Genomic DNA, 24,416 nt, shown 5'->3' with positions numbered 1-24,416 from the left:
GAGCCAATCCAGCATCTGATCGATTCGTTGCGATACACAGAGGACGACATTGTAACCATGGCAACAATGCACAACTAAGATACACAAATGACTAAATCTGACATGCTACACCTTTAAATAAGAACAATTTGATCAAAGTTGATCTAAATCTCCATCAAAAGACTAAAACTAGATCTAAATCTGGAGACACTGTGAAAGGTTTGTTTATTAAAGAGGTCTACACTCTCAAATAAAGCTAATTGGCTTCATTAGGACTGTGGTGTAGTTGTCGTTTGATCAGTTTCTGATTAAAATCTGATCGGTGCACGAAAGTACGTGACATCACAAATGTCCCGCTGATCCCTGTTAACTTCAAACCAGAAGAAACACAAAAAAATCTCCAATATGAAATCACAGAAACTGTTCCAGCATGGGCAGAAAATCCCATCAAATCCGTTTTTTTTCCGCGGCTTTAAACCTGCTTAATTAAACCTCCAAGAGTAACAGTAAAACAGTGCGGGTGACCTGTATCCAAACCGTCTTGTGGTTTGGTCATACCTCCGAATAACACGTGCCTGTTTAATTCTAATACGCTATTTAAATGCCAGCCTAATAAGAGATGGCAATTCCATGTGCAAATCAATTTGATATCTGCTGGGACTGAAAAGTGCACATCACACATTACGAGCCAGGATCAAGCTGGGGGCAGGTGCCTCTCTTCTCAGAATTACAAGGAGAGTTTGCAGACAGATATGAATTTACAATTAGTCTCATCCTGGCGACTTCTTAAGGTTTGTGACAGTGTCTGGGGTTCCACTAAAGGCCATGTGTGTGAAGCCATGAATTTCTTGCGACAGGCTATGATACCAGAGAGGCTATATTTAGGGAGGATAACTAGTACTGCACGGTATAATCTGACATTTGTACCACAAGGGAGTCATACTGCATTGCTCACAAATGACAGTGTCACTGTTGGTTTGTGTCCCCGGTGGAATAGGTTAAAGAGAACAAAACATGTTTTTGCAGTGGAGTGCCGGCTCTGCAAGACAGATCTAATAAAACTGTATTTGATTGTGGGGGTATGATCTGACTGTGGCTGTCACTGGTGAGTGAGCCCCCTGAGCGCGGAGACAGCAGCAGTCTGGTTGAAAAAGGAACAAAGAGTCCCTGGGAGCGGTCTCAGTAGACTCTGAAACAGGAGTCTGCATGACTGGCCTGCTTTTGATGGCTGACTTCAGCAGGGCATTTCAACTTCCACCCCCCTCCCTCTAGTTCTCTTGCCCTCTAACCGGGGGGGACAAAGAGAACAAGCAGAGGCCACCATTAGTCCGGTGTCGCCAGCTAATATTAAGCATATCACTTTTCTAAGAGGCTTTTTCATGAATAAACATCCTGCATATCCCGGGCAAACGCAACATTTTTATCAATCTACAAATACATTTTCTATCTGTTCCCTCATGCGGTGTCGTACTTTAAATTAGAACATCAACCAGCATATTTGAGTACCTGTCAAATCCTTTTAAAGAAAACAAGCATGATGTAATTCTGCTCAACCAGGCAATTCATTAGCCCGAGTCAAACACTCGTCCTTCTGCAGTCGGCTGCTGTTGTCCTCCCCGCGGAACACCCGAGAAGCCACTTAGGTCCACATTCACCAAGGTGATCAAACCTGCGTCAGCCTACACCTGCCTCCCCTCTCAGGAGGAACCCGGGGACAGGCTTGCACAACAAAGCTCAGGCGTTGTGCACACTTGGGGGAGTTCAGCTAACTGTGTCTTCAATCACCGCATCTCAGGAGCTATCCGAGGATCGCGGTGCGTTTAGGTGGGGAGGGAAAAATAAAAACACGGAGGAGTTTTTGTTTAGGATGCATACTGCACCGGCTGACTGATGCACGAGGTGTATTCCAGCCACTCAGCCTGCTGTAGTGCTCTCTGACATCTTTGCATTCTCCTGTGCTGCTGTCTTTGCAAAGCACCCCGCAGAAGGAGAAACGGTATCACTACTAAATAGACATATGGAATATGAGTGTTGAAGACATCTTTACTAGGAGGCATTAAAGCCGTGTTAGCAGAGGCAGTAGGATATTATACTGGCTAGATGCTCAGTGGAGATTTGGGGATCAGCAATGTGCAGGCTGTTTTTTTTCAATGATATGTTTGAATTATTTCTTATGGGTGTGCATAATGGCAATATAAATCTTTCTGGGTGTGCAATTACAAAGACTGGCATGGTCTATTCCCCGCTGGGTGATCGCCTGCGAACAATGACATATTACCGGCTGGCCAGCAGTGGTCATTAAGAACTGATATGGGATTTATGGCCAGTCTTTAAACATGAGATGGCATTAGAGAGATTTGAATACAGTCAAAATGGCACAAAGAATCCTGCCTGAGCAAGATGGAGCTAATGAACTGTGGTCGGGAAAGCAGGGGGATATAAAGTTATTTTGGGTAAAGCCAATTTCTCATCACGCAAAATGAGTCTGATTTTAATCACGGGTTGTCAGGGTCCATAACAAGCTCGCCGTGTGTTATCACGGCATTGTATTGGCGAGGTTTTATAGGGTTTGTAACGAGCGAAAGGCGAACAATTAATGCATTAACGCACGCTTCAATTAGTAATAATGAAATGCACGTTGAAAAGCACATGACAAAATATGAAACGTTACGTATGTGAGCGCGGTGTGGTTATTATTACAAGGATTCGAATGCGGCACGGTATCGTCCCTCCGTCAGACGACAAAAGCTCTCCATATAACCATCTTACTAATTTTCAGTGGCAATTAAGGAGTCTTACATTCCACACGCTACCTGCTGAGAGAGTGTAAGGAGCTTAAACATCAGATGTGTTCATTGGAAAGTGAGAAATAAAGACTTTGCCTCATCATATTAGTGCCAGCCCTTAAAGTGACTGTTTATCATGAGGTAGTGCTCAAGGTTTTAATGAGCTCCCTGCCTGTTCTAGTATAATTCCAATTAGTCCCTCCGTCTCATATAATGGCATGATTACCTTGTGAAGCCTCCATTGTTTTCTGTACAAGCCTTGAAAGGAACCCTGACTATTTTAATCTGTTTCCCAGTGGCAGCACACCTGCCAAGCCAGTTACACCTCCTGCAGAATGATCACAGGTATTGGTTCATTAATACAGAGAATGGCAGTGTATGAACCCCCCCCTCACACACACACACACACACACCCCTCCGCGGTCACACCTCGTGGTGGATAGACGAGAAAATGAATGTTAAAAAAATCAGATTTTGACTGCATTCCGCTTTCGATGTTATATTCACACCGCTCAGGATTACATGGACTGAGCAGGAGGAAGGAGGAGGAGGAGTCTGACAAAACAAGCAGCGATACTGTTGCACGTTTATTTTTGTTTTGCTCGCAGCTCACTTATTATAAAGCGTGACTGATCTCCGTCAGAGCGATAACAAATCCCGCCGAAGTAAGGCCCCGTTACCTCGGGTTTTGGTCGCTACCATTTCAGAGGGAGGGAAGAAGAGAGGGAGCTGCAGAAGACGAGAGGAGAATCAGTCGTTAGCATTTGCACTGTCATCGTGTTCGGGCGGCCTGTAGCTTCCACGCGCCCAGCCTCGATCCTCGCGGCAGACACGCAAAAGAGGGATGATTTAACCGAGAAACTCGCCGCGCAGTCATTACGATGTATCACCGATACCGTTTGTCACAGAGGGCATGTTAAGGGAGAAATGCATAACGAGAATATAAAAATATACGTGCAGCAAACGTCATGCAAACCAATAATTGAGTTAATGTTGTTGATTCAATAGGTTTAAGCTCTTAAAACCGCGGCGCATTGTTCCTCCTCTATCTCCGCGGTAATTGATTCGGAGCTTCCGAGGACAGTGTCTGGCGCGAGAAATGTTTCATTCAAATCATAATTTAACAGGGTATCAGCAACAACGAGCACAATAGGAGAGGATGGTAATAGCCAGAACCTAAAACTGAATTTAGATTTTTTCTCTCAGATTTGACACTCGTGCAGGAATAAGAGACAGGAGGGAAGAAATGGTAATCTGCAAGAAAACCCTTAAAAGAATCAATTTGGCAAGGTGTCTGAGAATGTGACTTTATCCGGCACTGTGATTCCGACTGTCTCCTGTAAGAGTGGGATGACTGTCTTTCTTCCCCGCTGACAGGCAGACCCAGGCCAAATTGACAGTTCTTTAAAGCGCCTGACAGAAAGCCGCATTAATTAAGTCATTGCTGGACTTTAATTGTGTTAAGAAGTTGAAAAAAAAAAATCTAATATGAGAAAAGGTTACCAAGTCCTCCGTGGTGTCAGATTTTCTACTTTCTATGAATATTAATGTGCCTAATGAAGACAATCTTCGCTTCATCTCCCCATTGTTCTGTATTCAGGTGCCAAGCTTTCACAGCCATTGATTTGTTGTTAAAGAACAAATATGTCACGGGAGAAAATGACTGCCACGTCTTTTATCTTAAATTTATCAAGAAAAACGCCTCTCTTTTCAGCTGAAGTGTGGATTTTTTTTTTTTTTTTTTTTTTTTTCTAAGAAAGATTTTTTAGCTGAGTGAGTGTCATGCAAAAGTTGTCAAGGTGTGTTTGGGTGTTAATTAGATGTGGTAAGCCAATTTTGTTTTTTTCTAGCGTGAGCGGGGGAACAAAAGGAAAATTCAGATTTCATGAGGTGCGGCTGACGACGAGTAAACACAAAGCCAAGCGAAGCAAACTGAGTCGTTTTCTTTAGCCAGTGGCATGCAAGCAATTAACCTTTTAGCATTCGAGAATATGCGTTTTTAAAAAATATATATTTGCTTGCAGAGACAGACCACGTCGGCAGAAAAAGGAGTAAACACATTTGGAGGATCATGATTTCTCCGAGGCAGAGAGCTTGCTGAGGTGCAACTGTCTGCCGGCAGATAAAGTCATGTGATAAGATATTTGATGGCACCTTACAAGTTCTTTGTGGCTGCCACAGAGCCTGAGGGGGGTGGAGGGAGCGAAGAGCAACACCAAGCGCTCCCCAAACTTCAATATTAACCGGGCATCATGATTGCCAGGCATATTGAAGAGACAGAAATTCAAATGAACCTCTCCTCCACCGTGATAAGACGACCTGAGTCCTTGTGAAAGATGAGCTATGGCTATTTCTGGAGAACGAAGTGCTCGGTCTCGCCACAGGGCAAACCCTGAATAGCCAGGGTTGGAATTACTTGAAAAGAGGGACTGGCTGATGTACTTGGCACTTGTCATTGAAGGAGTGTCTTTTGTTCACAACGCCATAGATCTCCATCTGAGGAGACTGTACAAAAGGACTCATGTATTTGTGAATCCTTTTGTGAAAAATTAACACACGCATGTTACCGAGGGGAAAAAGGATAGTGTCAGAAAATAAATTTTGCAGTAACTCATCTGAATTTACTGCTTCAATTTTTTTTGGGGGGGAAAAACCTGGCTCACAACTCACCCACCCTCGGCGCGTCCTCTCCTTGGATGGCCGTTGAAAAGAGACCATAGCTAATTTATGTTGAGGGTTGGGTGTACACAAAGTGTGAAGGACTGGGGACTATGCACATGTGGACGTCCCTTTATTGCATCTGACAGAGACGACTTCTTTCTGATGTCATCCCTCCTCTGTGCATGTGGGAGTCCAATGAAGTTCACATTGTTTCCCACCAGAAGAGACACTCACACACACACAGGAGGAATCAGTCAAAGCTGCACCGAGATCAAGTCTCAGACATAATCAATTTAATGCTTCCTTCAAGGGGAGCTGTGCTTCTTATGTGTTAAAAGAGTATGTGTGGTACTTCAGGCCAAGATAATCTGCAAAACTTTTCCGCTCAAGAACACATCTAATGCACTTTTCATCACGTGGAGGTGCAGTCTGTGATCTATAACATACAAATTATTCATTTTTGGCGTGTTTACATCAGGATTTTTGGGGAAAACCATTATAATTATGCTGATTTTGAATCTATAGCTTTAACTCTTCGGTTATTTATGTGAACACACTCAACATTTAAGTGGACACCATGAAAAAAAATGACGTATCGTGGCTTTAACGCCCCTCCCTGTAAGAATTTATGTTACATAAAGCAGATTTTTCAAAGGTAACTCTACGGGGGGAAGTTCTTGCTCAGATTTACTTTAGTTCCCATGTGCTGTGAACCAGACTCGCTTTTATTTATGGGAGAAGTTTAACTTCTGGCTTTGTGCTGCAATGATTATAATTCTGACGCTGAGCCATTATCCGGTTTTTAAAATGAATCAAATTTAATGGCCGCGTGGCGTTAATCTTAAATCAACATCTCAGCGTTTTGGTCTTATAAATACAATGCATTCCTTATTATCGTTACATTGTTGTGATTATTATTGCTTCGTCGCCGCTTTTAATTGCGTCTACGCTGACCCCAAAAAAAGACACGGGAGAACAAATGAAGAGCAGCATCAGAGGGAAAGTAATGAAACGTCTTTCAACAACACTTTGTCTCCGTTCCTTTGGCCAAGTCTGGGATACCTATTAACATTCCCTTTAAATTATTCATTCTGATGGATAAAACACCTCCACAATTAATTGCATGTGAGCCACCCAACCCCCTTAAATCTGTTGGAAGAGGCTGAAAATCACAGCGCGCACTCGTTAAATGTATAATTTCCTTACACTGGACTTTTAAATATGGGGCTGGATATAAAAATAATAACTTCTAGGTAAATAAAGTAAAATAGATGGCTGCTGATTAATGTGCACGGCATGAAATATTCTCTCTTCATCAGACCTCCCTCTGTACTAATCCGCCTTGAGGAGGGCGAAAAAGAGAAAGAGAGACACCCTTCTGATAGGAAACTTTCCTATCGTTTGTATATTCCGTTTCATGGACATCACTTCAGAGCAAATGAGTACCACACGTCTCGCGCGCTCATGTAAATTACATCAGATTCCCAACCTCGCGCCATCCACTGTGAAAACGACATTCAATGTCATGTATTAATCATAAACATCACAGATGTATGCAGCATTAATTGTCATGCTTCTCTAAGAGGAGGATTTTTTTTTTCTGGGTTGGGGTGGGGGGCTCTTGTTTCACAGTGTGGAGGTCTGCTCTGTCAGACTCGTTCATTTGTAGATAATGTCTAGCATTTGCAACATGAAAATTTGATTTTTATATGAAGTCCTGCTTTTCAATGGTAACTCGCTGAACTGTGCTGTTGTTTCCACCCCGGAGAGAAATACATTTGTGCCTCACATTCAAGGATTAAGTGGGCAGAAACTGCAGTATTGATGCAGGATACAAACATAAAGGCAGACTGATGGCTGCTACTAAACTGATGTTAGTGTCAGTATTGATGTTTTTGGACAATGCCATTTTAAAAATGCAAACTCAGAGGCGGGAGAGGATGGGGAGAGAGAGAGAGAGAGAAAAAAAAAGTTCTATAAAAAAAAAGTCATGCTGTAAGCAGAGAGGGAAAACAAGCATTGTGTTTTTGTGAAAGTCTGCTGTGCACAAGCTCATCCAGGAAGAAGAGTGTGCTGCCCGGCTATTTATTGCTATGCCGCTGAATGCAACGCCAGCTCAAAAGGCTTCAAATCATTGGGGAGATTGTTAGGCTTCTGTGAAAATTACGGAAATGCAGGGGAAATGGATGAGCAACACTTCATAACAATTAATCAGGGGCCGCTGATTAATAAAGTTCATTTTTTATTCTCGATGATTCAGGGGATTATCAAAAGGACACTGTCCTTGTCATTTTGATTAACAAACCCATCCTCGCTCTGGAAGAGGACGCGCTGAAGGGAGACGCTTTCTTTCGCCCATAAAATAAATATTGAATGAGAATATTAACTCGTTAACCTTGACAAGTATTTGTAATTTTCATAAGGGGGTAAACCAGCAGATTCAGCACAAAAAATGCTGTGGGGGTTTGAGAAAAGGCACGGGAAGAGGGGCGGGGGGACGACAACACACAACAAATTAGAGAGAATGAAGAATGCTACTGCATGAATCCTGTCATTTTTATGGGCTGCAATGATTAATTTGTTTGTTCAAATTCTCAATTAAGCCAGGAGGAACTGGCAGAATTAGAAAAGGAGAGCAGTGCGGCGGCGTTGTCTTGGCTTTGCAGAGCGCCCTGGGGAGATACAGCCCCAGTACCTGATCTCAGGTCATCAGGCTATTCTGCAGACAGCTCACACAGCCCCTGAGCACGGGGTGTGGTGCACGTCTTGGAGATTCATTTGGAAGAGCACAGGAAAAATGTAAATCAAAATATTTCGTCAGTCCCCCTGATAAATCATTCTGCCTTTTCCTTTCATTTGTCCAGGTCGCCTTGTCAAGGGTAATGCCCTTAAAATGTCAATTGTCAGTGTGAGCATGCATTGCATTAGACATAAAGTACAGTTCACCACACACAAAAACAGCCAGTCAGTCGCTGTGTTATACAGAAAGAAATAAAATATGGAGCTTGCACTTCCCTTTTCCCTGGAGGCCCTGTGCACTTATTATTTGTCAGAGTGACAGATGTTTTTCAAATGATGGTGTCTCATGTGTGCTGAACTTCTACCAAAGCTTTACCGTGAGAGACTGCCAGACGTTATACACCATCTGATGGTTGGAAACCTCCACGGACTAAATCCCCGCGCTGTGAGGCTTTCTGCAGGGGGTGAGAGAGAGGGAGGTAGGGGGGGAGTCTTAACAACAGAGGGTTGTCAGGGTGGTCCACTGAGGTGATCTGAACACTTTTACAGAGCAACAGCTCAGGCGGGTCTGGACCTGGACCCTGACGACTGAGCACATGCAAGCGTGCAGCAGCCAGCACAAAAAAAAAACCCACGATCTAGATTTGCTTATCAGAATTGAATTTGCAGAGCGCTGTGAATTTTCTTTTTCTTTTTTGGTTGGCTGCAACAAATATTATTTACAGCACAGACATAAATATTAATATAGACGGAAAACAAATTTGCAAGTAACTCTGCGAACGCTCACTTCCACAAACTGAGCAGAAAGAGAAAGAGGTCATTTTGTGCTATGTGCATTTTTTTTTTAACTGTGTGTGGGAGGAAAACACTCAGGTAGCATCATAGAGCTAAAATAGTTTGAGCGGGTGGTTGGTGGAAATATGCAGCAACACACAGGGTCAATGAGCTGTTTTCTTTCTCACCTTCAGCACAAATCGTAACCAGGCTGCACGTGAATTTTATCACAGATATTTGATGGATTATCATTGATCAGTCAGGCGCAGAGGAAGTGTTAATGTGTGTTAATCTTGAACCACTCGTGCATGTAACTCGAGCATTTATGCATTTATGTAACATCCGCAACCTGCAGCCCATTTAAAGTCTGTGTAAAGCAAGAATATGTGTGCTTTGAGTTGGTCAGACCAAAGAAGAAAGTGTTGTTAACCACCCAGACAAATTTGAATGATTAAAAATATCGATGTTTATGAAATTAAGTGTCAAAATCTTTGAAAAAAACTTAAGCGAGATGAATTTATCTCTATCTCTCTTGCTCAGGGTGGCCTCAGCGTGTCATCGAGCCACCCTCTAAGGACCCGCCCACAAAATCCAGAGACTGAAAACTGGTTTGAACCTCTAACTCCACATCTCAGTCATATATCGTTCAAAGTCTTTTCACGTATTTTCAGCAGTTATTTCCAACATATTTAACGTACTGTGTTTATTTTACTCTTTATTAGACCACTTCCACTTTCTGCTCGGTAAAGTATTTCTTTACCTCCGTAACGGTTTTGTAAGATTCAAATCAAACAAAAGGAGACACCTCGTGCATTCAGGTGTAACTTGTCAAAAAAAAAATCATCTGGAGAGAGGGTTGTTTCTGTTCTACATACGCTGCAAATTCTCCAAGCGAAAGTGCAACTTTGTTATTGTGTTTACGACCATTATATGATTTTTGTAATGAAATCACAGTGTGTTTTCCGGACCAGTGGGTGCTTTTAATAGTGTTGGGCCACCTTTCTTTTTTTTCCAATTCAAGGTGTCCTCTATACAGTATGTATATCCAGAGCAGCAGCATTGACTAGAGCCAGCACTTGTGAAGCGAAAATGCTTATTAGTCAAACAGTCCCCATCGGAATAATGCCACGGTCAGCCAGTGGTGAGGGATAACTCTGTGTGGATGACACTCTGGAGCCTATTCTGTAGGGGATCTGCTTTAGTACAGCACGCACAAACATGATGTATGGACACACAAGCAGAGAAGCATCATGGGACCACACAATGGAGGAGCTGCGGATGAGTTACTGTAGCGAGAGCACGGCTTGCATCGAACATGCTCTTCAAAACAACGACAGTATGTTCTAGTTTCTGTTTAACGATCCATTTGCCCCCCGCAACCTTGATCAAAAACCTGTCTGCAAAAATAAAGCAGTTAAAAATGTATGTGGAACAATTATAGGTAACGTTAAAAGCCTCCAGGCTTTCGTAGAATATCTTGAATTCTTGTGGTGGAGACAGAGAAAAAAAAAAAATCTAAACCACAATAAGGCGAAAACAGACATCCAAAGTCATGTGGCTACTTTTAGAGTCTTACAGGAAATAGGTGGTGCTAGATGCTCGCGGGGCTTATTGTTGCTGCCCGAGTTAATGGCTAACACACTAGCAGCTAGTGCTAAATCACAACAGCTCTCTTTTCTCTGTGCTGGGTTACTCCCACCCGACATTTCTGTCCCCAGGATTGTTTAGTTTTTTATTTTGCACACATATACAAACCTAAAACCAGATAACAGAAGTAAAACATATGTGACAGGAGAGGTCAAGAAGCCAGAGGCTTATACAACAGACTTCCCCTCAAACAAAAGGGAGGAAGAATCTATCGTGATTTAGCAAAATACAAAGAAAATAAATGACAATACGAAAGAAGACACAGAAGAGTTCATAATAAATCGTGTAAAAAGAATCAAAAACACATAAAAAGGAAGAAAAGAGAAAAGGGTTTTTTAGATATAATCAAAAACTAATTAGACAACATGAATTAAATGTGATGACAATTTGTTTTTAAAAATGTCCAAAAGATAACGATAACGAGTACTTCTGTGTACTTTGGCATTACAGAGCTCTACACTACAATATGTGAAGGGATACTGGCACATGTTTGGCTCTGTAAAAAGGAAAATAAAGATGTTCAACCTGTCTGATGTTAAGAAAATCTGTTTAATTCAATAGAGTTGTTAAATAAAGGCGGGAAAAAGCTGTTTGAGCTAACTAGCTGTCAGTTAGCAAGCTTGTTAGCTCGGTCGCTAACAAGGCGATAAATTAACGTGGGTTATTCAAAAGTAAAAAGAAAGATGAAGATGTCTGGTATTATTAAAACACACTGTAGATCACTTCCATTTCGTTCAATAGAGTCGTTAAAGGTGGCAAAAAGCTTTTTGAGCTAACTAGCTATCAGTTAGCGTGCTTATTACCTTGGTTGCTAACAAGACAATACATTCACATGGATAATTCAAAAGTAAAAAGGGAGATGAAGATGTTAGGGTGTATTATGAAAATATACATCACTTCCATTTCATTCAATAGAGTTGTTGAAGGTGGATAAAAGCTCTCCGAGCTAACTAGCTATCAGTTAGCAAGCTTGTTAGCTTGGTTTCTAACAAGGCAATAAATTAACGTGGGTTGTTTAAAAGTAAAAAAGAAAGATGAAGATGTCTGGTATTATGAAAACACTGTAGATCACTTCCATTTCGTTCAATAGTGTCGTTGAAGGTGGGAAAAAGCTTTTTGAGCTAACTAGCTATCAGTTAGCATGCTTGTTAGCTTGGTTGCTAACAAGGTGATAAATTAACGTGGGTTATTCAAAAGTAAAAAAGAAGATAAAGATGTTATGGTGTATTATGAAAATATACATCACTTCCATTTCGTTCAATAGAGTTGTTGAAGGTGGGTAAAAGCTTTTTGAGGTAACTAGCTATCAGTTAGCATGCTTGTTAGCTTGGTTGCTAACAAGGCAATGCATCCACATGGGTTATTCAAAAGTAAAAAGGGAGATGAAGATGTTATGGTGTAATTTGAAAATATACATCACTTCCATTTTGTTTAATAAAGAGTCATTAAAGGTGGCAAAAAGCTTTTTGAGCTAACAAGCTTGTTAGCTTGGATGCTAACAAGCTTGTTAGCTTGGATGCTAACAAGGCAGTAAATTCACATGGGTTATTCAAAAGTAAAAAAGAAAGATGAAGATGTTATGGTGTATTATGAAAATATACATCACTTCCATTTCATTCAATAGAGTTGTTGAAGGTGGATAAAAGCTCTCCGAGCTAACTGGCTGTCAGTTAGCAAGTTTGTTAGCTCGGTCGCTAACAAGGCGATAAATTAACGTGGGTTATTTAAAAGTAAAAAAGAAAGATGAAGATGTCTGGTATTATGAAAACACACCGTAGATCACTTCCATTTCGTTCAATAGTGTCGTTGAAGGTAGCAAAAAGCTTTTTGGGCTAACTAGCTATCAGTTAGCGTGCTAATTAGCTTGGTTGCTAACAAGACAATACATTCACATGGATAATTCAAAAGTAAAAAGGGAGATGAAGATGTCTGGTATTATTAAAACACACTGTAGATCACTTCCATTTCGTTCAATAGAGTAGTTAAAGGTGGGAAAAAGCTCTTTGAGCTAACTATCTGTCAGTTAGCATGCTTGTTAGCTTGGTTGCTAACGAGACAATACATTCACACGAGTTATATTCAAAGATGTGTTTGTACCGTTGACTCCTGCCTCATAACTGTCTGCAAAACGGTGCTTCTTTTTGTGCGGTAGCAGTTTAAATAAGATTTTGGGGGCTTGAACTGTCAGTCCAGCTCGTTACTGGTCAACGCTACAAAAGTTCACCCAGAAAATAAAAATCCACCGATTGCGGTCATTCCAATAAAAAACGAAATGATTTTTAACCACAAAAAATTTCACAGCTTCGCCTGTACGTGCTGGTGTGACTGAGGCCTTAACAGAGCTATATTTAGTCTGACTTTCATTGCCAGGGCCCTTCAAGTTTAATACAAAGAGGTTTGTCAAAGCATCATATATTTATGTGGAACATTTGCTGCGTATGGGGAAGGGGAAAATCAATTTCCCGCCCCTCTTGATAATTGATCGTTTTTTCTGAGTGTACTAGAGCGATGACATGCCAGGTCCATCATATTTTGAATAGTAGTAAAGGAGCCAACACCTACTTATCTATCTATCTATCTATCTATCTATCTATCTATCTATCTATCTATCTATCTATACACATATCCTTTTCAGCTGCTCTTCTCTATTAAATACAGACACCAGGGTTTTATTCTTTACGGATTTAATTCCTCGTCTCATCTGAGACACTTTGTCATTAGCCAGTAAACCTTCTCAAAATAAATCCAATCCCATAAATCTACCTCTGAAGGAATCCGATACTTTTAAAAAGTGACAGTGACTGACCTTGAGATTTATTTTTGTCACACCGAAAACTGTCTCCCTCAGCAACGAGAGATGTGCCTGTCCAGATGGTTTTGTGTGGCATCGTGTTGCTAATTGTCAGTGATGCCATCAAAGGGATGTAGCAGACCTGACAACTTAGCTGATGAGCAATAAGATGAGTATGAAGAAGAGGAGCGAGGGAGGGGGGGTTGAAAAATTAGAGCCAAAAAACATGTGACAGTTATTTTGTGCTGCCTTACCTATGCTTTTAAAAAAAGCACTTTAAATCCTTTGGCTTCTCTTTGTTTGCTGCGTTTGAATCGAGCAGAAAGCAAAGCTATTATTATTAAACCTGGGGTTCAAAATGGTTATTCCTGTGTAATTATTATGTCTAATTACATTATGCAAGCTATGAATATCCCTGAAAATACAACATTTGCTCCATAATAGCATGCTGTATTAAACCGGCTTCTCTCTGGTAATAAAACATTACATGTTTTTGTCTTAAGTTCGCTTTAAAGTCGAATCTGGCCGAGCTGAGCGGCAGCAGCAGCAGCGGTAACGTCCCCGGTGACTGTAAAACATGCAAGACAAAACATATGACACAGGGGATGATCCTGACCCGAGAATGACATGTGCTAAAGTACATTATAGTCATTGCCAGGATAAAGGTCACATTGACTCCTGTTATAAATTGGACAGGACAGCTCCAGCATACATGGAGTGTCAGGAGTGAGGAGGTCTGAAAGAAAATCCCTTGGATGTTTCAGGACACACACACACACACACACACACACACACGGATAAAAGTGTCTACGTCTCGCTCTCACTTGTGATTAGCACGCTTAATCATCACATTAAAGGAGAGGTCCGTGTTAAGTTCATCATATAATGGAGACGCGCTGAGTGAGATGTAGGCTTCTTCACTTCAAATACTCCGCGCCCGTGGTCATCCGGATCACAAACTCGGATGAAGTTCGGGCGTTATCATCGCTGCTGTTTACACGGCTAATGAGTAAACTCACAGCTACTCCGCCGCGGAAACAAATATATATTTACACGTTCGTCGTCTTTTGACTAAGAATACTCTGTAAGCACAAGAGCAGACTCTTTTTTTTTTTTTTTTTTTTGTCGCTCCGAGATACAAAGGGAAGCGACTTGAAAGGAAATAAGCAAATGAATGCGTTGCCTCATTAGGCGGGCTTTATTTGACCGTAGCCAATTAGAGAGCATCTGTAATTTAAAACAGTCAACCTAAAAAAAGACTCACAACGAAGAAGAACACATCTCCTCTCGTGGGACTTGAATCTTTCGCCTTATTTTCATTCCAATGATTATTTTCCAGTCACATTTTCTATTTGAACGAGTGTAAATAATACACAGGAGGGCACCTTGTTCAGAAATATGTACCGTAGGCCCGCGGCAGGTTGAGTCGAGCAGAGCGGCATCTGAGGGGGATTTCACCGAGGTCAAGGTTGCGCGACGGTTGCTGTGCCGACTTGTTTCGGCGTTTCGCTTTCGTGATCGATATCTCTCCCTCCCGTCTCAATCAGTGACCCGCTGAGGTATTTTCGGGGGCTGTTACCTTAATGACACAAAGGTGCACTTTTTTGGAAAAGCACAGCTCTGCAGTATCGGGGCGAAGAGACCGACAGCTGTTTAGCCATGAATCACACACACCTGATTGTAGATTAACGTGGCACTCCCTCACAAACAGAGACTGCACTGAAATATTGATAGTCGGAGGGGCTGAGGCTTGTGCGATTGTGTGATCCGCATCAAAAGATAACCACCAAAACAAGATCTCCACTGCTTACTTTGCAGAGGGGGAAGAGCCTCCTCGTGAAAAATAGTAACACCTGTATTGCTTATACTGGTTGTTAAGCATTGGAATAAAATTTTGTGCAATATGCATAACCAAATGCTGGAATAATGAGCCATCTGTATGTGTGGTCCCTTCCTTGGAGATGCCAAGAACGGCACCATCTGTGATGCAGCTACCAGCTGTTTTCCTTCTTATTACATGTTTATTAAAAGCTGAAGTTGTCCTCTTCAAGAAGAGTAAAAGAGAGCACGGGTGGCAATGTTGGTTATCTGATTGCCTCCATCTCCATTAGAAACAGACTTGAGCTCCGTTCCTGGTCCTATAAAAACACACTAACTGTTTCAACAGAACAGAGGGAGTGCTAATTAAATACTCCTTTCTTTTTCATCAGCGACTCGCAGGAAATTAAGAGAACAAACACGAGATTGACTGGCAGCAGAGCAACAAACATGAAAGGAGGATGAATGAATCTAATCCAGCAGGACTGGAAATAAATAAATAAACGTGTGATGTCACTTACCCCACCTCCACTTAGCCCTTTGGGTTTGTATTTCAAAAAATCCCACAGCAGGGTTTATGCATCTTTTCTATTTGCATTGTTTTCAATTTTCAAAACCTATTAGCAAGATATCGATCGACCACAATTGAGCATTTATGCACAGCAGGCAACCTACATCCCTCAAGTCAGAATCAGATCACATCTCCCGTAATTGAGGGTGGCATAACTGCAGACCACCCTCTGCAACTGTCAACAAATTTCAGGAGCTCAAACTAAGATACGTCAGGGATTGCATCCCGCACCGAGTGATAGACACCGAGAAGGAGAACTGGAAATGTCCATCAGCGTCCACTGCCATGCGCTGAACAAGACAGGTCAGGTCTGAATAGACACTGACAAACCCAGGGTGGACATACTGTCGACGTAGACTAAAGCAATACCAAAGGGACAAGTGACAGGCTGCTCTGATGCCTTACTTAACTGCAAGCACACACAGCGGGGGTAAAGACAGTGCGCGGCGGATCGGACGCACGCACGCGTTCATCCATATGGACGGACGGGCCTCGCATCCTTCAAGAGGAGATTAAACAAACTTCAGAGGCCTAATATGAGAAAAGTCAAAAAACGGCGGCGACGGAGCTGTACGTTAATGCGTGTGATGAGAATCACAAAGTGCAGAAAACAAAGCAAATTGATATTTCTGACAGTGCATCCATTTCTGAGGTTAGTGTGTTCACTCTGCTCAATGCTCAATAAAACAAACAAAATACCATCTATTTCTGTATAAACAATTACCTGCCATAGATTGTAACCTTATTGGATCGAGTGAAATGTTTGAAATAAATCATTAAAGGCGCTGACAGGGCATTTATCTTCACTCTTGCTTTAATGCTCTGTGCACAACACAGTGGATGAAGTCAGTCAAGGGTGTGTGTGAGGTTTTTTTTTTTTTTTTTTTGAATAAGCCAGGCCCCAGTGTGCCTCAGTGTGTGTGTGTGTACTTGTAAGAGCACCGTTGCGTGTGTCAATCCTCCTGTGGAGCCATGTTCTCAAAGCTCTTCATTTTGAAATCAAGCATGAATAATTAAGCCATTTCACAAGGCTGCTTTAACGATATATTACACGAGAGAGGAAATAGGTCAAGCAGCAATGTTAGAAAAGATTGTTTGCATGGGTGTTATTGGGTTAAAAAACGGTGAACAATACTACTCCACCCCCACCACCGCCTCCATTCATGCCCCACATACTGTACTCACTCCGCAGAGTGACTGGCAGCTCCGGCTTCAGACCCGTTTTACCGACTGATATGAGTTCAGGTTACATCTGGGTCATAGTGCAACTCCACCTGAGATAATAAGACAACTTTAACCCCACGCACACACAGGCAAAACGGACGTTTACAGTATGTAACTGTGTTTTTTTGCAATCAAATATTACGTTATTTCAAATGAAACGGCCATAAAATGGAGAAATAAAAGTTACTTTTGATGTCAAACCATCAGAAATATGAATACAAACTTATATTTTTCAGTTTTTTTATGATTAGTCAGTTATATTAAGAGACATTTCTTACAGATTTTATGCAGTATGTTACAGTGGAGGCGTCCAACCTCACCTGAAATAAAGAGCACCTCTGTTAATGTAGGAAGGAATTATTACATCCACCACCTCCACTAGCCAATTTCCTGGAGTAAACCCAGGGGGAGTCCTTTGTTTTAATTTGTACAGCACCTATGATTTATAGCACCAATACATAAATTAAATCGGATTTGTGTACACAAAAAAAAAATACGAGTGTATTTTGATATTAGTGAATCTATAATAATTATCCACTCTTGCTTTGATGAACATTTTACACTCGAGTGTCCAAAACTGTTAAACCTGTTTTACAAACAACACGACAGCGACCTGTTATCACCTTATGAAGTTGATATGTAGCTTATTTAAACATCTGGCAGACGTGGAACAATATTAAGATTTGGAGTCGTGTTTGGGTCTGAAAGTCCAAAACTCACTCTGTTTTAGCTCTGTTTTGTTCTCCACCATCGCTTTAGGGAAACACCAGACTTTTTTAGCTGCTAAACAGCTGTTCACCAGCTAGTCACTAACTTTGTCATTTGGTGCTAAGCAGGTAGCGTACAGTCGGTTTAACAGAACCATTTCTCAAAAACACTGATGAGAGCGGTGAGAGTGAAGCGAAAGAGGACGTAAAAACCAAAACAATGAGCTGAAAAACACTAAAACGCTAAAACAAAGTATATCGCTTTATAAAGTTGATATGGCAATCTGTAGCTTATTTAAACATCTGGCAGATGTGGAATGACATTAAGATAAGTCGTGTTTGTGTCTAGCTGACAAGTGAAAATTGTCTTTTAGCTCCGTTTTGTTCTCCACCAACTCTTTTTTTAGCCGCTAAACACTGTGTTCACCAGCTAACTTTGTTTGGGCTTTCTCAGGTGAAAGTTGGAAATCGTGAGAGGAACATGGTGAAATATTTGGTCGTGAGCAGCCAAATTAGAGGTTTGGCAGCCGAATAAAGAAAAAAACCCAAATTCTCACAGTTTGACTGCTGCTACAACCCACATCTGAAACCAGTCAATGTGATTACAGCCTGAAACCGTGCAGAATACACCGGCCCACATGTGCCGTTGTCGAATACAACGTTAAAAAAAACCCCAAAAAACAGGCAAACAGTGTTGGCACTACGTCTCTGCTTGTATTTCTTTTTTTACATCATAAAACTCAACGGACCTTCATTGTACAGTCGGACACAGATTGTGATTTTATTAGACCAAACCCGCACAGCGTGACACGCAGTCAACCCGCGAGATTGTTGCTGTTTCACAGTGTGTAGGAGCCTTCACGCCCATAAGATACATACCAACTTTAGCCTTTAATTTCCATTTTGTGATCGCCAAAATAATGAAATATTAAGAGAAGTGTGAGGTATTAACACCTGTCAAGAAGAGAGAACAACAAGTACCCGCTTGTCAGGTACTAGCATTAGGTACAAACAATGCAGCTATATCACAATAGTGTCTGTTTCTCTATAGTACACTTTAAAATTGTGGAAAAAGGAGTAAGTTGTGACTGATGTGAAGGGAAAAAAAAGCTCCAATGATCTCTGTCATCTGTTACATTCAGCCCTGAGGACAAACACGCTGAGTCCCACAAAGCTCCTTTAACTGTGCTTTCAACAACAACAACAACAACACTCACATCAGCTTGTACAACCTCGCCTACTTTCAACTAAACCGTGTTCTTCTTACACAGGATGGGACCACATGCTATTGTGTGTATAACCACGAGTAACCCTTTTGCTTCTTTGTGCCGTTGAGTGAAGAGTTACACGGCAAACGTCGTCTTTTAAAAACACCTTATTTAGTCTGTTTCTGGAAACTTGTCAGGCCTGATTCCGAGACGTGCTAAATGATGTTTTTATGATCACAGATTACAAGCGTCCCGTTTCATGTGATGTGTTATTTCCCCATCCTTGAAACAAGTTCACATTTGCATCATTATACTGTCGTGCTATAGTCGTGCTCCGGGAAAATGTTTTATTTTTAACCCTGCTTGTCAATCACGCAACTGGAAACTTTTAATTTTTTTGAAGACGTCCTCTGAATTAGTAATAGCTCTTTGTGTTTTTTAGCTTTGCTTGCGACTTCACAGGCAGTACATGAATTACATCTTAAAATCAAGCAGCTGCTTTTGACTGTATGCATATGTTGTTGTTCCGCTTTGAAAATTATGAAACCAGACTTCAATCACAGGCTGTCCATTGTACATGAAATTTCATCTCTGGATTAAAGACAGGTTTAGATTTCCTAGACCGTCCTCCTTTTATCATGAGAGCATTATAATTAGACTCCCTATTGTCGAAAGACTGTGTAACTAAATAGTTCAACCGCACGATGTGAATGAGACCAGTGTTGTGATATTGGAAACAGTCTCAGGTTGAGTCCAGATTTCACTCAAATGGATAATTGACCGGCGTGGATCCTCAAAAAGCTTTTGTGCTTTCAAACGGTTTGAGATTCAACAGAGAGCTTGTAAATCTCATAATATGAGCAGGTCTGTCTTGTTTGTGTTCAATTTGAACTCACTCTGCTCCTGGACATCGCTATTTATCAGATGTTTGTTAGAGTCCATTGCCTGGTCGTGAAAATTTAAATGAGCTTGGAAGATTTACCATATCCCCTTGAATAATGGCAACGCTATGTGTAGAGTCATTATTTGGACATTGTTTCTAGAATTACAGTTCTGACCTGGGAGAAAAAGTGCCCATAAATCTTATGTGAGAGTTAATGTTTACCAAACCACAGGGCGAGCATGCAGGCGAGGCAGTCTTCTCAGAATTGTAGATTTCCTGCAAAGATACATTGAAAAGAAAGTCAGTTCGCGTTGACTCAGGTTTTCTAGGATACAGTTTTAAATGCTTGAACTGTGCGAGCTCAGATCCGACCAATTAGATAGGTTTGAAATGTTAGAGAGAGGGAGAAGACAGACATAAATGTCAGAGATGAGAAAAAAGAAATAAAACAGCTTAATTGCAGGATTGTCCTCTTTCTCATTGCGCTGTCTCAAACCAAAGAGCCCAAGTTCATTTTGTCTGAAGGCCATTTCACAGGACATATAATAGAGAAATCTGACAGAGCACCGTCTGTTTCTGCACTTTTTATCATCACAAAACTGGATGAAAAAACCATAAACTGGACACTGATTTACATCATTTTACAAAAACAAACCTTCCTGGTCAATTGTAATTATTTAACAAATAATAGTTTGATCATTTTTACTCCAAGAGACATAAAACTGCATTTTGCATACACGTCACACGATTCTTTAACACAACATTTACATATCACCTTTAAAGAAGTTAAAGAAGAAGTGTTTTCAGTCGTGTTTCTGGCCCTCTGACAAGTGAAAGTCAGATAGTCCGTCTAATTCTAGCTCTGCTTTGGTCTCCACCATTTCCTAAAGGAGATTCTTGGCCCTTTGGCTGCTAGATGGTATATTATATTCACCAGCTAGTGCTGGGCATGTAGTGTACGGTTGTTTTTTAGAGCTTTGTATTGCTGAAACAACTGCAGGCTGCGGAAAACACAGCAGTTACGAGCCCGTGACACCAAAACAGAAGCTGAAAGAAGCTAAAACACTCCATGTGGCAGAGATCTGCATTCGTTTGTTTGTTACTATGAGCCACTTTAAGGTTTCACAAAGTAGTTTGATGATTTATCATCGCTTCATTTTATTCTCAGGAAAAGAGTAAAATACATGTTTATTCAAGAAATCAGATTTCACGTGTGATTGCACAAGTTTTTGGACTTAATGCGAAATAAAATAGTCGGCTGTCTGATTTGTTAACTCGTGGTAAACCATAAAAACTGATTAATTTTTTTGGATGAGAGGTAGCAGAAGTTCAGTCAGTGAGTTATGAGACTCCAGAAATATTTCCAGTCATAGTATCATCATGCTTAAATCCTGATTATACTGATATTGTTCTCCAGTAGTCTGCCTTTAAAGTATTACTTGAACTTCCAAGACAAAAATACAATAAATCTTTAAACCTATATCACCTATAGTGTACATTTCAGGTCCGAAGTGTCTGTTCTGCCTGCACTTTTATCCCGTTTGCCTTTATATGAGACACAACACCCAAGGTTAACCTGAATCTCCACTCCAAAAATAGTGTTTCTCCACCTCTGAACGGTCCAAAATTGACTGCAAAGATGAATCGAACCATCTCAAAAGCTAAAGCGATGAGAGGTCAAAACTCTGGCTGCCGTCAGAAAGACACTTTCTGGAGCCGCTTTGTTGACAATAAATAAAAGGCTGATTTTGTCGACACTCCAAAAGTGCCATGGGTGACTTCCAAGGAATGTGGGCACATTTTTTTTTTTTTTGTTTTGTTTCAGAGCTGACTGGGAATCAAGCTTACATGGGTGTAAAAATCTTGAACAAACATTCGAGGAATGTACAAACGGAGCGTCCAGTTCTTTGTCAGAGAAGCGGCTCCAGTTCTTGATGAGATCGGAGATAAAAGAATCACTCATCTGATTTCAAACATCTGCTTGTGTAACCGAGAAGAGTTTTTTCGTCTTCTTCTTCCTCAGGTTTATAAGCCCGTCATGGAACACGGCTCAAAGTTCACAGACATTAATTAAGTTTCGTTGTCTACTTTCTGCGTGTGAGCTGCATATTTGCTTCTTTAATCCAAAGAGAGCCACAGGTGTCTCTAAAGAAAAAAAAAAAAAAAGCACTAACAAGACATATGTTTGTCACATTTTGTTACAGCCGAGGATCACACCTAAGCGAAATCTGTTGAAGTTGTATCCCGGAAAATCTTCAAGCAGCCAGGTATGAGAACTGCAACCATGTGAGGGAGGGAAGAGCTCATCAAGACTCACGGGATGACAAATTCCACCATCTGCACGTGGATCCGCCATCGAACACTCATGCGTGTAAGTGAAATAAACACACAAAAAAAAAGTTTGCTGATCAGAAAGTTTTCCCACGGCGACGCCGATGACGTAAAGGAAGAGAACGGCGGCGGAGCGTGGCCATTCCGGGAGAGCTAAGGTGAGTCGGTGGTGGTTGGTTGCTGGCGTAACGCCTGTCACCGCACACGCACACGCTTTGTGTACACACTGGGTGTTAAGAGCTGTCAGACAGGTATGGCTCAGGCTTGATCTGAGCCGTGATTGATCGCTCAGGTTCAGGTGGAGTTCACGGGAGGTCTCTGGTATCATTGGCAAAATGAGTGACAGACACAAAACAGGGTGATGGAATATTATCAGGAAGCCATTTGTAATCCGGGGTGAGCCTGGATCTCCAAGGGGTGTTGTCTCTCTGAAATGAAGTCATCCATCACCTCAACTTCATATTTGATTAGGTCATGAGTAGCTTTTTAAAGGGAAAGATGCTTTAGTATTGTGCTCACACAGAGGTTGGCATGTAAAGGATGGTGAGTAAAAAAAAAAAAGATTCAAGTAAAAATAAGAATGATTTCAGAAACTTGAAATGTCGATGCATAAAAGCGTTTTACTACATTAAGATTTCAGCTCCAACAATTCATCACATCTGGTTTTAAAGTATTTTTTCACAGAAACATGGAAAAACCTGCAAGTAAAGACGTAAAATACTTTCAGGGAACACATCCTTTGCACAAAAAATTTCAGCTTTTTTTTTTTTGCTCCCTTTCTTTGTTTTTTCCAACAGTAAAGTGAATATTTCTAGGGTTTTTTTTGGAGCCGTGTTCAGGGAAAACATGCAATTAAACGACGCCAGTTCGGCTGAGAACATTAGTTTCTTCACTGTTTTCTAACATTTCATCGACCCAACGGGAAGTCGGCGATGAAAATAAATGTTTTCGGTTCAGCTGATGCTTTTAATTTGTAACATGATCAAAAGAGGAAGTAAACAGTTACTACATATGAAGAGATACTTGTGTGATCAGCTGAATGTGAGTTGATGTGATTGATCTTAATTAATTAACATTTTATGATGAAAATAAACATTAGTTGCAGCTTCAGATTAAATAGTTGATGCTTTTAATTTGTAATCAGGAGAGGAAGTAATCGGTTACTACGGATAAAGAGTTACTTGTGTGAAACCACTGAGGATCAGCTGATGTATATAAATTAATATATACACATAATTTTGGGCTTTCTTGTAACATTTTATGGACTTCACAGGAAGTCGATGATGAAAATAAACATTAGTTGCAGCTTCAGATTAAATAGTTGATGCTTTTAATTTGTAATCAGAAGAGGAAGTAATCGGTTACTACAGATAAAGAGTTACCACTGAGGATCAACTGAATGTGAGTTGGATATAAATTCATATATCCTGCATATATAATATCCTGTGTTATAATTATGCAGCAAATTAGTTTATTTTTATTACAAATTTATTATTTTTTATATAAACAGAGCTGGAAACTTACACAAATGTAATCAGATTACACCTCTGAAATGATCTTTTTTATTAAAAAAAACTTTATTAAGTGTGTAAAATTATGAATGTACCTCGTTTTGTTTATCTTGCAATGAGATACTCCTGGATACAGCAGATCGATGAGCTGTGTGTGTGTGTGTGTGTGTGTGTGTGTGTAGCAGATCGATGAGCTGTGTGTGTGTGTGTGTGTGTGTGTGTGTGTGTTTAAAAGCAGACATGTTCAGATAAGCTTTCTTCTTCTTCTTCTTCTTCTTCCTCTGACATGAAGAGTATCACTCACACTGAAACACACTGCAGAGGCTCCCTCCGTCGTGATCTGTTGCAAATCTCACAAACTTCTTTATGCCTTTCTTTTCATTGAGGGAGCAAAAAGCTGCAGGAAAAGATAAAAAAGATGTGAAAAGAGAGAAAGAGAGAGAAGCTGCATGAAAAGACAGAGTGATAGAAAGCAGCAGCAGCAGCCTGAGCTGAGCTGCACTCTCTTTTCCCTGGCCTCTGTTCCTTTAATAAACTCATGGTTATCTAGTGTAACAAATGTCTCGCTGCCATCATCAAGTCCAGGCGAGGAGGGAGGAGTTTTTAATGTTCAGTTTGTTCTATGGATCGATGTCTGCTGGCATCGCCTCTCCCCCTCCGCTCTGCCTGCACCGTGCGTAATATTACCGTAACCATTTCCAAAACCGCTTTTTACGCGCATTTCCCTTCCTCTCTCTCCGCGTATTTATCCGCCGGACGAGGAGGAAAGAAAAAAAAACAACAACA

The 24,416-nt window shown here is 41.0% G+C and overlaps 1 protein-coding gene across 5 annotated transcripts in view; it reads left to right on the top strand.

The window, feature by feature from the left end:
* Positions 1-24,416, top strand: part of tshz2 (teashirt zinc finger homeobox 2) — a 100,780-nt gene that overhangs the window by 38,035 nt on the left and 38,329 nt on the right. For 4 of the 5 annotated variants that reach the window (XM_027288761.1, XM_027288759.1, XM_027288758.1 and 1 more), the window contains one exon: positions 21,993-22,159. The gene's annotated coding sequence lies outside the window, so the exon portion shown is untranslated. Of the gene's footprint in view, positions 1-21,992; positions 22,160-24,098 lie in introns of those variants that run through there. The other variant, XM_010737049.3, reaches the window with a different exon arrangement.

This window comes from Larimichthys crocea, chromosome XV (genome assembly GCF_000972845.2).
Source record: "Larimichthys crocea isolate SSNF chromosome XV, L_crocea_2.0, whole genome shotgun sequence".
NCBI classification, from domain to species: Eukaryota; Metazoa; Chordata; class Actinopteri; family Sciaenidae; genus Larimichthys; species Larimichthys crocea.
Note: the sequence above shows the minus strand (reverse complement) of the source record. Positions and strands in the feature narration are given on the sequence as shown.